Source organism: Mustelus asterias, chromosome 21 (genome assembly GCF_964213995.1).
Source record: "Mustelus asterias chromosome 21, sMusAst1.hap1.1, whole genome shotgun sequence".
Classification (NCBI taxonomy): Eukaryota; Metazoa; Chordata; class Chondrichthyes; order Carcharhiniformes; family Triakidae; genus Mustelus; species Mustelus asterias.
This window is the reverse complement of record NC_135821.1, coordinates 20,410,235-20,424,127: the sequence shown is the minus strand read 5'-3', so window position 1 is coordinate 20,424,127 and position 13,893 is coordinate 20,410,235. Positions and strand designations below refer to the sequence as shown.

The 13,893-nt window shown below is 49.6% G+C and overlaps 1 pseudogene across 1 annotated transcript in view; it reads left to right on the top strand.

Annotated features, from left to right (window-relative positions):
- The window catches only part of LOC144509190 (X-ray repair cross-complementing protein 5-like), a 32,464-nt pseudogene extending 21,912 nt beyond the window's left edge, over positions 1-10,552 (top strand). The window contains exons 8-12 of the transcript XR_013500413.1: positions 2,381-2,543; positions 4,861-4,990; positions 5,366-5,466; positions 7,998-8,114; positions 10,340-10,552. The product of XR_013500413.1 is annotated as an X-ray repair cross-complementing protein 5-like (transcript). The remainder of the gene's footprint in view (positions 1-2,380; positions 2,544-4,860; positions 4,991-5,365; positions 5,467-7,997; positions 8,115-10,339) is intronic.
- The last annotated feature ends 3,341 nt before the right edge of the window (positions 10,553-13,893 follow it).

Sequence of the window (13,893 nt, the reverse complement as noted above, 5' to 3'; positions counted from 1 at the left end):
TGGGAGGAAACCGGAGCACCCGGAGGAAACCCACGCTGACACGGGTTTCTATAAGATTGCCCCCCCCCCGTCATTCTTTTGAACTCTGGTGAATATAATCCTAACCGACTCAATCTCACCTTGGGAGTCAGTCCCGCAATCCAAGGAATCAGCCTGGTAAACCTCCGCTCTACAGCAAGAACGTCCTTCCTCAGAAAAGGAGACAAAAGCTGCACGCAATATTCCAGGTGTGGTCCCACCAAGGCCCCATATATATGCAACCAGACACCCCTGCCCCGTACTCAAATCCTCTCGCTATGAAGGCCAACATTCCATTTGCCTTTTTCACCGCCTGCTGCACCTGAATGCTTCACTTCAGCGACTGGTGCATGAGGACACCCAGGTCTCATTTCACATTCCTTTCTCCTAATTTATGGCCTTTCAGAGAGTAATCTGCCTTCCGTTTTTGCTACCAAAGTGAATAATCTCACATTTCTCCAAATTATACTGCATCTGCTGTTCATTTGCCCACTCACTCAACTTGTCCACATCACACTGAAGCATCTCTCCATCTTCCTCACAGCTCACCCAGCTTTGTGTCATCTGCAGATTTGGAGATATTACATTTAGTTCTCTCGTCTAAATCATTAATTTATATGTAGTGAATAGCTGGGGCCCCAGCACTGATCCCAGCGGTACCCCACTAATCACTGCCTGCCATTTGGAAAAAGACCTGTTTATTTCCTACTCTTTGTTTCCTGCCTGCCAACCAGTTTTCTATCCATCTCAATACACTACCCAATCCCATGCACTTTAATTTTACACACTGATCTCTTATGTGGGACCTTATCTGAAAGTCCAAATAAACCACATCCACTGGCTGCCCCTCATCAACTCTACTAGTTACATCCTTGAAGAATTCCAGTAGATTTGTCAAGCATGATTCCCCTCGTGTAAATCCATCTGACTCTGTCCTGTCCAGCCGCTGTTTACCAAGTGCTCTGCTATTAAATCCTCCCCCACTACCGACGTCAGGCTGACTGGTCTATAATTCCCTGTTCTCTCTCTGCCTCCCTTTTTAAATAGTGGGGTTACATTAGCTACCCTCCAATCCATAGGAACTGTCCCAAAGGCTATAGAACCTTGGAAGATGAATACCAATATACCCACTATTTCTCAGACCATTTCCTTAAGTACTCCGGGGTGTAGATTATTGGGCCCTGGGGATTTATCAGCCTTCAATCTCAATTTCCCCAACACCATTTCTCTACTAATATTAATTTCCTTCAGTTCCTCCCTCTCCCTAGACCCTGTGTTCCCCAACTTTTCTGGTACGTTATTTGTGTCCTCCTTTGTGAAGACAGAACCAGAGTATGTATTTAGTTGGTCAGCCATTTCTTTGTTCCCCATTATAAATTCCCCTGTTTCTGACTGTAAAGGACCTAGTTTGTCGTTAACAATCTTTTTCACCTCACACACCGAATAGAAGTTGGATGGCACGGTAGCACAGTGGTTAGCACTGCTGCTTCACAGCTCCAGGGGCCTGGATTCGATTCCCGGCTTGGGTCACTGTCTGTGTGGAGTTTGCACATTCTCCTCGTGTCTGCGTGGGTTTCCTCCGGGTGCTCCGGTTTCCTCCCACAGTCCAAAGATGTGCGGGTTAGGTTGATTGGCCATACTAAAAATTGCCCCTTAGTGTCCTGAGATGTGTAGGTTAGAGGGATTAGTGGGTATATATGTAGGGATATGGGGGTAGGGCCTGGGTGGGATTGTGGTCGGTGCAGACTCGATGGGCCTAATGGCCTCTTTCTGTACTGTAGGATTCTATGTTTCTAAACTTTTACGGGTCAATGTTTATGTTCCCCGCGAGCTTACTCTCGTACTCTATTTTCCCCTTATTAATTCGTCCCTTTGCTGAATTATAAACTGTCCCAATCCTCAGGTCGACAGTTTTTCTGGATCATTTGTATGCCTCTCCCTTGGACCTTTAACTATCTCTAATTTCCCTTGTAAGCCTTGGTTTGGCCACCTTTCCAGTTTTATTTTTGTGCCAGACTGGATTAAATAATCGTTCTTTGAATGTTTGCCGTTGCCGATCCACCATCGTCCCCTTAAATAACATTTCCCAATCTATCAAAGCCAACTTGTGCCTCATATTCATCGTAGTTTCCTTTATTAAGATTCAGGACCCTAGTCTCAAAATCAACTACCTGACTGTCCACCTTGATGAAGAATTCTATCGTGTTATAGGGGATGAAGTAACAATTTGACTTTATCGTCACCACTTGCTAAGCAGCTCAGAGAGGTCAGCCCCCCTGGTCCTTTCCAGCAGCCTTTGGGCCAGCCCTGGTGCCAGGTGCTTATTGTTCTGAGCTGTGTTTATGTTTCACATTCCCAACAGGAAGCACCACTTTATTCAGCGCACTGCTCACCAAGTGCCTGGAGAAGGACGTGTATGCTGTTTGCCGCTCCACTCCCCGGAGGAACACCCCACCCCGATTTGTTGGCGTTGGTCCCACAGGAGGAGGCGCTGGATGATCAGAAAGTGCAGACCATCCCTCCAGGTCAGTGACACTGTCTCTCTCGGATCGCTCACTGACTGGGTGAGTACACTTGATTTGTCTCTCCTTTCTGACTGAGTTATGGTCACACCAGTGCCACAGAATCTCCGGCACCTTTTCTGCCTGGCCACATATGATAATTATTCACACACTATTTGTCTATGGAGGGCATCGTAGCTGTTGCCTATCCTACCCCCACTCACACACACACACACACACCAAATACCACACATATACACACCACACGTATACACACCACACGTATACACACCACACGTATACACACCACACGTACGCACATCACACGTACGCACATCACACGTACACACATCACATGTACACACACCACACGTACACACACCACACGTACACACACCACACGTACACAGATCACATGTACACACAGCACACGTACACACACCACACGTACACACATAGCACACATTTACACACATCTCAGATACACACACGCACCACATGTGCACAGACACACCACACGTACACGCACGCACCACACGTACACGCACGCACCACACGCACGCACGCACGCACGCACGCACCACAGGTACGCGCGCACACCACACGTACGCGCGCACACCACATGTACGTGCGCACGCCACACGTACGTGCGCACACCACATGTACAAGCACGCACCACACGTACAAGCGCGCACCACACGTACACACACACCACACGTACACACACACACCACACGTACACGCGCACCACACATACACGCACACACCACACGTACACACGCACCACACATATACGCACACACCACACGTATGCGCGCACCACACGTGTACACACGCACCACACGTACACGCACGCACCACACGTACACGCACGCACCACACGTGTACGCATGCACCACACGCACGCACCACACGTACACGCATGCACCACACGTACACGCACGCACCACACGTACGCGCACGCACCACACATATGCACGCACACCACACGTACGCGCGCACACCACACGTACAAGTGCGCACCACACGTACAAGCGCGCACCACACGTACAAGCGCACCACACGTACGCGCGCGCCACACGTACACACACATATATACACACAGTGGAGCCTGGCTGATTGTGTGCAGCTCCAATGCAGAGAGGAACTGAAACCAGATATTTGATTTGATTTATTATTGTCACATTTATTAGTATACAGTAAAAAGTATTGTTTCTTGCGTGCTATGCAGACAAAACATACCGTTCATAGAGAAGGAAAGGAGAGAGTGCAGAATGTAGTGTTACAGTCACAGCTCGGGGTGTAGAGAAAGATCAACGTAAGAGAAAGATAGCACCACAGCCTGGGCTTGGACTCAGATGAACTAACTTCAGATTTCTATAGTTCAGAGTTACAGCGGATACATGTTACAGTGGGTGGATGAAAATTGAAGATTACATAATAACTGCTGAGAGGAAATTGATCCAATCTATAAAGGGGAAAAGATTGCAGGGCTGGGGGAAAGAGAAGACTCTTGAGACGCATTGGATAAGCTCTTTCAAAGAGCCAGTATAGCCATGATGGGCTGAATGGCTTCTATGCAGTGTCATTCAATGAATCATTTACCATCGCTGTAGTCCTGCATTACATTGGCAGTGCAGTGATTTTAGACGTGGGTCTTCACTTGTGGTTTCCTCCCTGGGAACAGTAACCTGACGATAGGCAGAGTTTTTTAAGCGATGTTGATTGAGGGATGAATACTGGCCGAGACACCAAGGAAAACTCCCCTGCTGCTCTTCAAAACAGGGTCGTTAACATCCACCTCCGAGGGATGTGGGGACCGCAGTTTTCTGTCACGTCTGAAAAGCATTAAAGTACGCAAAGAATCCAAACACCCCACAGAGCTGCAATCCCCACTCACACACGCACCCAGGGACCTGGGTCAATTCCCAGCTTGGGTCACTGTCTGTACGGAGTCTGCACGTTCTCCCCGTGTCTGCGTGGGTCTCCTCTGGGTGCTCCGGTTTCCTCCCACAGTCTGAAAGACGTGCGGGTTAGGGTGGATTGGCCGTGCTAAATTCTCCCTCAGTGTACCCGAACAGGAGTGTGGCGACTGGGGGATTTTCACAGTAACTTCATTGCAGTGTTAATGTAAACCTACTTGTGACACTAATAAAATAAACTTTGAAACTTTAAACTTGAAAACTTTACTAGTCGTAGCTTTGACCTGATTTCTGCAAAAACGCGAATGTTCATCCCAGGTCATCCCATCAAACGCAACTCCTGAGTCGGGCAGAGTGGGCGTGTGAAATGCTCACCGATTCCTGGTACAAACAAAACCTTTCCGTCGTTTTCCCATCAGGATTCCACCTGATTTATTTGCCTTACGCCGACGATGTCAGGACGATCGGCTTTACGGAGAAGCGAGTGGCCAGCGAGGATCAGATCGAGAAGATGAAATCAGTGGTGCAGAAGCTCCGGTTTAAATACAGGTCAGTCGGAGGTTCCAGCGATACTTTCTGCGCCATTAGAGGATCACTGTCTGTGCGGAGAGTCTGCACGTTCTCCCCGTGTCGGCATGGGTTTCCTCCGGGTTCCTCCCACAGTCTGAAAGGTGTGCGGGATTGGCCGTGCTAAATTGCCCCTCAGTGACCCAGATGTGTAGATTAGAGGGACTAGCGGGGTAAATACATTGGGTTACGGGGATAGGACCTGGGGTGGGATTGTTGTCGGTGCAGACTCGATGGGCTGAATGGCCTCCTCCTGCACTGTAGGATTTCTATGATTTCCCCAGTGCAGATGAACAGGAAATTTCTGCAAATTCTCCTTAAAATAAAATGGTGACCATTTCTATCCCTCTGGATTAGGCCTGAGAGCTTTGAGAATCCGGTTATTCAGCGGCATTTCCGTAATCTGGAGGCACTGGCCCTCGATTTGAAGGAACCGGAAGAAGTTGAAGATTTGACACGTGAGTATCCTGCTGTACAGCTCGTACCCACTGCCCAGCAGCAAAAGGAATTAATTTGATTTGATTTATTATTGTCACATGTATTAACATACAGTGAAAAGTATTGTTTCTTGCGCACTATACAGACAAAGCATACCATTCATAGAGAAGGAAAGGAGAGAGTGCAGAATGTAGTGTTACAGTCACAGCTAGGGTGTAGAGAAAGATCAACTTAATGCGAGGTCGGTCCATTCAAAAGTCTGACAGCAGCAGGGAAGAAGCTGTTCTTGAGTCGGTTGGTACGTGACCTCAGACTTTTTCCCGACAGAAGAAGGTGGAAGAGAGAATGTCCGAGGTGCGTGGGGTCCTTGATTATGATAAGGAATGATAGTGATTATGATAAGATAGTGATTGTAAAGACTAAAAAAGCTCAGCTTTCACACGTAGTCTGTAACAGAGCAGTATATCGGGAATATTTCCCATTGGATTCAGGGCCCCGGGGCGGGTATGAATATTGGGTAATTGTTGAATCCAGTTGTAATGCTCCCTGGGGGGCAGAGAGGGGTTGCTGGGGGCATGAAGAGGGGAGAAATATGGCAAAGTGGGGGGGGTTAGGGTGGGGGAGCTGGGGGATGCGGAGAGGAGAGTCAGTGTATCAGCAAATGCATACTGTGGCAATTACAGTAATTGCCTTATTAAAGACAGGCGATGGTTATTGACTCAACCTCTGAAAGAGTATAAATGGACACAGGGGGAACAGATACTGTGGGGGAATCAGAGGAGCTTGTATCTGTACTGAGCTGTATGTAGAATAAACTTGCTGAAGGAAAAAGACCAGCTGCTGTATTATTCCTCCACTGTTAATAAGAGGGAGCTCGGGGGGGGTGGGGTGGGGGGGTGCAGAGCTCAGGGAAGGGGGGGGCAGAGCTGGGGGGAGGAGCAGATAGGGGGGAGAGAGGGAGAGCTGGCAGGGAAAGGGAGAACTGGCGGGGAGGGGGAGCTGGGGGTGTTGAGCTCCAGCTGACGAAGGGGCAGCGCTCCGAAAGCGAGTGGCATTTGCTACCAAATAAACTTGTTGGACTTTAACCTGGTGTTGTTAAACTTCTTACCGTTTTGGAGAAGGGCAGCTGAGGGGAGTGGGGGACAGAGAGAGGGGGTGCTGGGGGAGGGAGAGAGGGGGGAGCTGTGGGGGGAGAGGGGGAGCTGGGGGAGGAGGAGAGGGGAAGCTGCGGGGAGGGGGGGGAGAGAGGGGGAGCTAGGGTTGGAGAGGGGAAGGGGGGAGCTTGGGGGGAGGGAGAATTGGGGTGGAGAGGGGGGGTGGAGATGGGGAGTGGGGGTGGGGAGAGGGTGGAAGTATACTGTGAAAGGTCTGACACTGGGAAGTTGCGAAGAACAAAAGGACCTTGGCGTGTTTGTCCATAGATCTCTGAAGGTGGAAAGGCAGGTTAATAGGGTGGTGAAAAAGGCATATGGCACACTCGCCTTTATCAATCGGGGTATAGATCACAAAGCAGAGAGGTCATGATGGAGTTGTATAGAACTTTGGTGAGGCCACAGTTGGAGCACTGTGTGCAGTTCTGGTCGCCACATTATAGGAAGGATGTGATTGCACTGGAGGGGGTGCAGAGGAGATTCACCAGGATGCTGCCTGGGACGGAGCATTTAAGTTATGAAGAGAGATTGGATAGGCTTGGGTTGTTTTCTCTGGAGCGGAGAAGACTGAGGGGCGACCAGATTGAGGTGTTCAAGATTATGAGGGACATGGACAGGGTGGATAGGGAGCGGCTGTTCCCCTGAGTTGAAGGGTCAGTTACGAGGGGACAAAAGTTAAAAGTGAGGGGTGGGAGGTTTTGGGGGGATTTGAGGGAAAAGTTTTTTACCCAGAGGGTGGTGAGGGTCTGGAATGCGCTGCCTGGGAGGGTGGTGGAGGCGGGATGCCTCACATCCTTTAAAAAGTACCTGGATGAGCACTTGGCACGCCATAACATTCAGGGCTATGGGCCAAGTGCTGGCAAGTGGGATTAGGTGGGCAGGTCAGGGCCTTTCATGCATCAGTGCAGATTTGGTGGGCCGATGGGCCTCTTCTGCATTGTAGGATTCTGTGATTCTGAGCTGGGGGGCAGAGAGGGGGAGCTGGGGGCAGTGGGGGAGCTGGGGGGCAGAGAGGGGGAGCTGGGGGGCAGAGAAGGGGAGCTGGGGGAGAGAGGGGGAGCTGGGGGGCAGAGAGGGGGAGCTGGGGGGCAGAGAGGGGGAGCTGGGGGGCAGAGAGGGGGAGCTGGGGGGCAGAGAGGGGAGCTGGGGGGCAGAGAGGGGGAGCTGGGGGAGAGAGAGGGAACCGGGGGGAGAGGGGGAGCCGATGGGGTGCTGTGGGGGAGGAGGAAAGGTAGAGAGGTGGAGAAGGGGGCCTGGAGAGGGAGAGCCGCGGGAGGGGAACTGGGGGGAGAGGGGGGGATGTTGGGGGGGAGGGGCGGGGGGAGAGGAAGCTGGAGAGGTGCAAATAAATGACTTTGATAGAGGAGCGTAATAGGGGAAATCATCTTTTCCCCACACAGTGCCAAAGAATGATGTTATGGACAGGAGAATCGGACAGCTGGCAGAGGAGTTCCTGGAGCTGGTTTATCCCCCGGGCTATAACCCAGGTGCAAAGAGCCAACAGAAGAGGAAGCTCAGTGAGTACTGTAGCAAGGGGAGCAAATTAAACGTTGTGTCAGTAAATGCTCCGCGTGGGATACAAGTAAGCCACACGGACACGGAAATCTCTGCTCAATTCTCTCAGAACTGAACCAGCTGGTCGCCAAAAGAAACAAAGAATTGCATTTCTTTAGCGCCTTTCCTCAGGACATTGTAAAACACTACAGTCAGTGAAGTGTAGTGGCCGCTGTAATTTATTACAACCCTGTTAGGAACATTTATAGAGAATTAACTGACCATAATTAACTGACAGAACTACGTCACTAGATTTCACCTTTTTCAAATAAAAACATACTTTATTGTATTTTAGACTTAAACAAAGCACTATTAACTCAACACCGCAGTTTATCATTCCTCATGCCTGTGAACTCAGTTCAACTTTGTGCTCCCTGCCCAAGAATTCCCCTATACGTGGCAAGAATATTGAAGGTGCATTCACTTCTGTAGAAACCAGCCCGTGAGGTATGCCACAGCCCTCCAGAATTCACTTTATCGTTCCTCCCTGTTAGTTATTTCCTGAGGAAAGATTTTATGGGGATCCTGCCCATTGCTTTTTGGCAAAGCAACCTTCCAACCTTTATTTAACATCACACGACTGTGGAGGTTCAGCTCCTTGTTCTGGTGGCTGGCAGGTACCCAACTTGCTCCGCAGAGCTTCCAAGCAATTCTGTTGACTGCTTTCGGCCTCAGGGTTCTGGGGTGGACCACTGTAGATAATCCAGGGAACAAATAGCTGTTTTATTATACAGGACAGATGCAAGAATATCAAATTTCAAAGAGCAGCAATTAAAGATTATCAGTCGGGCTCGTAATGTGGCCCATTTACGCCTGCTAGAAATTACGTGTATTCATATGGAGGGACCTGTCCTCTACAGGCAAAAGGAACATGTCCAGGCACTGCCTTTTTTAATTAAATGGAAGCATGGGGAGGGGGGGGGTCAATAGTTCCCTGGCGCACCCACCATGGCAATACCTCAACCAATCAAAATCGATATGCTGACCAATCAGCACCCTTTTTTTCGTGGAGTATAAATTGTTACTCCCTTTGAAATTTGGCATTCTTGTGTCTGTCCTGATGAGTGCAAGATGAAAAGCTTCGACAGCACGCCTCTGTTTTTGCAGCGGTATTCAAATCCAGAGGGAAGATGTGGGTTCAAATGCCCACCATGACTGTCTGAGAATTCTAAGCTTGTGTTTTTTTTTTAAAAGCTTGATCAATATAAAGTAGCTCCCGGTAAAAGTGACCCCAAAGCCTGTCAGATTGTCAGAAAAATCCAACGACCGAGCTCATGTCTATTATGGAAGGGGGTGGCACAGCGGCACAGTGGTTAGCACCGCTGCCTCACAGCGCCAGGGACCCGGGTTCGATTCCCGACTTGGGTCACTCTCTGTGCAGAGTCTGCACGTTCTCCCCGTGTCTGCGTGGGTTTCCTCCGGGTGCTCTGGTTTCCTCCCACAGTCCCGAAAGACGTGCTGGTTAGGGTGCTTTGGCCGTGCTAAATTCCCCCTCAGTGTAACCCGAACAGGCGCCAGAGTGTGGCGACTAGGGGATTTTCACAGTAACTTCATTGCAGTGTTAATGTAAGCCTACTTGTGACTAATAAATAAACTTTAAACTTGCTGTCTTTACCAGCCTGTCCTCCTGGTGATTCCAGTCCCAATGTGGCTGACAGTTGAACATTCTCTGAATTAACTTGGCAAGTCCCACACAAAACTGCCCTATTCATGGCAACTAAATGCCAGCGATGCCCGCTCCTCCAGAATGATTATTGTTTTACTGTCCCTTATAAACAATGAACAGGTGTAAAGTAAATTTAAAAGTTAAGTTTATTTATTAGTGTCGCAAGTAAGACTCACATTAACACTGCAATGAAGTTACTGTGAAAATCCCCTAGTTGCCACACTCCGGCGCCTGTTCGGGTACACTGGGGGAGAATTTAGCACGGCCAATGCATCCTAACCAGCACGTCTTTCGGACTGTGGGAGGAAACCGGAGCACCCGGAGGAAACCCACGCAGACACGGGGAGAACGTGCAGACTCCACACAGACAGTGACCCGAGCCATAATTAACTGAAGTGGAATTGCACGGTGCTGTTTCTTATTAGCCGAATATTCAAGAGTGGGGCCATTGTTTGTCTTCGGTACTTCGGAGATTTGTCACGGTGACTGTCTGAAGAATGAACTGCTGTTCTCTGTGATCAGGCGACGCAGCCGGGGGAGCCGAGAAGAAGCCAAACGTCGAGGTGTCGCTGGGGAAGGAGGAGGTCAGGCAGTACCTGCGGAGCGGGACGCTGGGCAAGCTGACCGTGCCGGTGCTCAAGGAGGTCTGTAAACAGTACGGGCTGAGGGGCAGCAAGAAGCAGGAGCTGATCGACGCCATCACCGGTCACTTCGCTGAGAACTGACCGCGGTGGAATTCAGGCTATGGCCTGGGGGGGAGCGGGGGGAGGGCGGGGGGGGCTGCGGGTCGTGTACGAGCAGCGGAGACTGTCGGGTTTAGCTGGGGAAAAGACCCAATTGGCCTTCCCAACTGAATCAAAACATCACAGGAACCTTCAAACAGTGACCCCACCTCCCCGCAGCGAGCAGCCAGTATCCAAATCAGCTCTGATCCAAATATAACAGAACCAGGACTTGCTCTGACTCCGTGATTCCGACCATCTGCGTAATGAGGAGAGCCCAGACTCTCCTTCCGAGGCCTCCAGGATATACAGGCCACCTCGCTGACAAGGAACTCAGAAATCTGCCCCCGGGATATTTTTGTACCTGTTGAATTTGTCACAAGTTTATTTTATACTTTGTGTTTTAAAGGTAACCTACTCACATCCAACAAAACCCAGTCCTGGGAAAGTCACTGCCATGTCTGAATATTATTTTCCTCCCTGTTATTTTTACCGGGGGGTTGGTGAGGAAGCCCCGGACTTGGTTATGGCAGAAAGGTACCTGTTAACAACCAGCTGGCACCGCCCAAGGGTAGTATACTGACCCTTGGCTGCGCTCTTTACACTTGTAGTTCGAGTGAGTGGAGAGAGAAATAGGCAGCACGGAGCTGCAAAGGTTAACCTAAACATGCAAGATCCATGTGCGGGCTGGGTGGATTGGCCATACTAAATAGCGCCTTAGTGTCAGGGGGATTAGCAGGGTAAATATGTGGGGTAACGGGGATAGGGCTTGGGTGGGATTGTAGTCAGTGCAGACTTGATGGGCCGAATGGCCTCTTTCTGCCCTGAAGGGATTCTATGATTTTTTTTTAACAACGGTACAAAGTAATAAGGAGGTTTTGGGACCTCGCTTTGATGGGAACAGTTCCCGTATCAGATCAGTAATCTCTCGCTGGAAACAGAGGCAGGCCATTCAGCCCCTCGAGCCTGTTCTGGGTGAAGGCAGTCAGGGTTGCTCTGAGGTGAAAAGTTCAAATCAAATACAAACCATCTCTTCTCACATTTCCCTCGCACACTAACCAACCTTCAATCCTGATTTTGGCTGTCTGTATTTTTATATAAGTGACAAGATTAAAGGGCTTACTGGGGATGATTTTTTTTGGGTACTTCCTGCCTGTTTTGTTGCCGCTCCTGTGTGTTTTTCTTCTCGAAACTCTATGGCCGGAATTTTCCTGTTCCGCCCGGCACGGGAATCGGAGCGGGCGAGGGGCGGAACGCGAATAGGTCCGTTGACCTTGGGTGGGATTTTACGGTTTCAGGATGAGTGAGTCTGTAAAATCTCGCCCTTATTTGCTTCCTCTCTCGGACCTCAGAGTCCTGAGATTCCACATCACCATCTCCAGACCACCACCATTGCTCACTCAGTGTTTAATTGAACCATACTCTAAACAGATTTATCCATAGAATCCTACAGTGCAGAAGGAGGCCATTCGGCCCATCGAGTCTGCACCGACCACAATCCCACCCAGGTCCTATCCCCATAACCCCACATATTTACCCTGCTAGTCCCCCTGACACTAAGGGGCAATTTAGCACGGCCAATCCACCTACCCCATACATCTTTGGAGTGTGGGAGGAAACCGGAGCACCCGGAGGAAGCCCACACAGACACGGGGAGAATGTGCAAACTCCACACAGACAATGATCCAAGCCAGGAATCGAACTCAGGTCCCTGGCGTTGTGAGGAAGCAGTGCCAACTACTGTGCCATCGTGGCATTTATCTGGCATATCTGAGGGAGGGTGTGATTCTCTCCAGGCTCAGCCAGTATTAATTTATCACACTCTCACTTTGGGACTGGAGTCTGCTGACAGAACCCTGCTCCAGGGTTTGGGCACATTAGGCTGGCACTGCAGGGCGATACCAGGGGGATGCTGCATTGTCAATGGTGCCATTCCCCCAATGGAACATCAATTCTGACCATTGTCTGGTTTCAGGGCAGCATCGAGATCTATGATTCAAACACAGTCACCCAGTGGCACACTGGTTGGCACTGCTGCCCCACAGCACCAGGGACCCGGGTTCAATTCCCAGCCAGGGTTACTGTGTGGAGTTTGCACATTCTCACCATGTCTGCGTGGATTACCTCCCACAGTCCAAAGGTCTGCGGGTTAGGTGGATTGGCCATGCTAAATTGTCCCTTAGTTCAGGGGGATTGGCTAGGATAAATACATGGGGTTACGGGGATAGGGCCTGGATGGGATTGTGGTTGACTCAATGGGCCAAATAGCCTCCTTCTGCATTGTAGGGTTTCTATGATTCATACCCACTGCTGTAAGGAACTTTGAGTGCGACAAAGATGTTAACAGCAGGGGACAAATTGTAGAAAAATGGAGATTTATTAAGCATCAAGGATGTTAAATAAGATGGGCAGTAATTGACACAGGTTTATGTGCCCCTGTTTTAGCTTTGGACAACAGCACACACAAAAACCTGGACTGCTTTTCATGGAGTCGTAGAATCCCTACAGTGCTGAGGGAGGCCATTCCGCCCCCGCCCCCGAGCTTGGACCACAGTGTTTAAACTTATACAGACGTGCTCTCTGACAACGCATAATTAATTGTCAGGCGTGATATTCTCAGTGTCCTACCCAACAGTCCGCCCTCTGCCAACTCCAAAATAAAACCGATTGGTCACTGATCCATCTGTGCACAAAATAACGACCATATTCATTTTTATTTATTGATGGGATGTGGGTGTCGCTGGCTCGACTAGCATTTATTGCCCATCCCTAGTTGCCCTTGAGAAGGTGGTGGTTAGCTGCCTTCTTGAATCGCTGCAGTCCCTGTAATGTAGGTACACCTAAAGTGCTGTTCGGGAGGGAGTTTCAGGGTTTGACCCAATGACAGTTAAGGAATGGTGATAGAGTGCAAGTTTGGATGGTGTGTGGTTTGAAGGGGAACTTGCAGGTGGTGATGTTCCCGGGTATCTGCTGTTATCCTAGCTAATTTTGATTTAATTTATTGTTGTCACATTATTAGCATACAGTGAAAAGTATTGTTTTTTGCACGCTATACAGACAAAGCATACTGTTCACAGAGAAGGAAAGGAGAAAGTGCAGAATGTAGTGTTACAGTCATAGCTAGGGTGTAGAGAAAGATCAACTTAATGCAAGGTAGGTCCATTCAAAAGTCTGATGGCAGCAGGGAAGAAGCTGTTCTTGAGTCGGTTGGAACGTGACCTCAGACTTTTGTATCATTTTCCCGAAGGAAAAAGGTGGAAGAGAGAATGTCTGGGGCGTGTGGAGTCCTTAATTATGCTGGCTGCTTTTCCAAGGCAGCGGGAAATGAAGACGGAGTCAATGGATGGGAGGCTG